This window comes from Alligator sinensis, unplaced genomic scaffold, assembly GCF_000455745.1.
Source record: "Alligator sinensis unplaced genomic scaffold, ASM45574v1 scaffold628_2, whole genome shotgun sequence".
NCBI lineage: Eukaryota > Metazoa > Chordata > Crocodylia > Alligatoridae > Alligator > Alligator sinensis.
This window is the reverse complement of record NW_005841833.1, coordinates 7,152,853-7,154,758: the sequence shown is the minus strand read 5'-3', so window position 1 is coordinate 7,154,758 and position 1,906 is coordinate 7,152,853. Positions and strand designations below refer to the sequence as shown.

The 1,906-nt window shown below is 70.9% G+C and overlaps 1 long non-coding RNA gene across 2 annotated transcripts in view; it reads left to right on the top strand.

Moving 5' to 3' along the window:
* The first annotated feature begins 1,587 nt into the window (after positions 1-1,587).
* Positions 1,588-1,906, top strand: part of LOC102387134 — a 1,569-nt gene continuing 1,250 nt past the window's right edge. The window contains exon 1 of one of the 2 annotated variants that reach the window (XR_001357708.2): positions 1,588-1,886. This is a non-coding gene — a long non-coding RNA (uncharacterized LOC102387134). The remainder of the gene's footprint in view (positions 1,887-1,906) is intronic. The other variant, XR_003093240.1, reaches the window with a different exon arrangement.

Sequence of the window (1,906 nt, the reverse complement as noted above, 5' to 3'; positions counted from 1 at the left end):
CGAGCTCTGTACTACAGCTCCCATCATGCGCCAGGCCAGGCCTGACGCCCGCACTACGACTCCCATCATGCCCCGGGCCGGCCTCGCACTTGCAGCTCCCATCATGCGCCGGTGCTACAGCTCCCATCATGCCCCGGGCTGGCCTCGCAGTTGCGGCTCCCCGTTACGCCCCAGGCCGGGCCGAGCTCTGTACTACAGCTCCCATCATGCGCCAGGCCAGGCCTGACGCCTGCACTACGACTCCCATCATGCCCCGGGCCGGGCCTCGTACTACAGTTCCCATCATGCCCCGGCGCCAGGCCCGGCCTGGGGCATGACGGGAGCTGTAGTACAAGGCTAGGCCCAGCCTGCGGCGTGACGGGGAGCCGCAACTGCGAGGCCGGCCCGGGGCCGCGCCTGACGCCCGCACTACGACTCCCATCATGCCCCGGGCCGGCCTGGGGCATGACGGGACCCGCACCTGCGGGCCGGGCCTGGCGCCCGCACTACGACTCCCATCATGCCCCGGGCCGGCCTGGGGCATGACGGGACCCGCACCTGCGGGCCGGGCCTGGCGCCCGCACTACGACTCCCATCATGCCCCGGGCCGGCCTGGGGCATGACGGGACCCGCACCTGCGGGCCGGGCCTGGCGCCCGCACTACGACTCCCATCATGGCTTGGCCCGGCCTGGGGCGTGACGGGAGCTGCACCTGCGAGGCCGGCCCGGGGCATGATGGGAGCTGTAGTACGACGGTCGGCCCGGGGCATGATGGGAGCTGTAGCACGGGGGCATGATGGGAGTTGTAGTGCAGGCGCCAGGCCCTGTCCGGGGCATGATGGGCGTCGTAGTCCGGGCGTCAGGCCCGTCCGGGGCATGATGGGAGCTGTAGTACGATGCTCGGCCCAGCCTGGGGCGTGACGGGAGCTGCACCTGCGAGACCGGCCCGGGGCATGATGGGAGTCGTAGTGCAGGTGTCAGGCCTAGCCCGGCGCATGATGGGAGCTGTAGCACCGGGGCATGATGGGAGTCGTAGTGTGGACGCTGGGCCCGGTCCGGGGCATGATGGGAGCTGTAGTACGAGGGTCGGCACGGCCTGGGGCATGACGGGAGCTTCATCTGCGAGGCCGGCCCGGGGCATGATGGGCGTCATAGTGCGGGCGTCTGGCCCGTCCGGGGCATGATGGGAGCTGTAGCACCGGGGCATGATAGGCGTCGTAGTGCGGGCGCTGGGCCCGGCCCGGGGCATGATGGTACTTGGAGTAGTGCATGATGCATCATGCATCATGATGGCATGATGGCACGCCTGGGGCGTGACGGGAGCTGCACCTGCGAGACCGGCCCGGGGCATGTTGGGCGTCGTAGTGTGGGCGTCAGCCCCAGCCCGGGGCATGATGAGAGCTGTAGCAGCGGGGCATGATGGGAGTCGTAGTGCGTGCGCCAGGCCCGGCCCGGGGCATGATGGGAACTGCAGCACCGGGGCATGATGGGAGGTGTAGCAGCGGGGCATGATGGGAGTCGTAGTGCGTGCGCCAGGCCCGGCCCGGGGCATGATGGGAGTCGTAGTGCGTGCGCCAGGCCCGGCCCGGGGCATGATGGGAGTCGTAGTGCGGGCGCCATGCCCGGCCCGGGGCATGATGGGGGCTCAGTGCAGACAGTGACCGCGTCCGTCTGCCGGGTGGGCGCTGCAGGGATGGCCGCGGGGAGCAGCTGGGCTGGTGCTTGCGGCGGGTGCCGGAATCGCAGGCGGGGGTGCGGGGGGAGGCGAGGCGCGGGCGCTGCAGCCGGGCTGTGGGGCACGGGGCGGCATGGCGAGCGTTCGCGTCCTGTTCCGGCTGCCTCGGTCCCTGGGGTTTGCAGTCCACAATCCCGGCGGCGTGACGCTCCTGCTTCCAGGGGCCTCTGGGGTGTGGAGTGCACAGTTGCC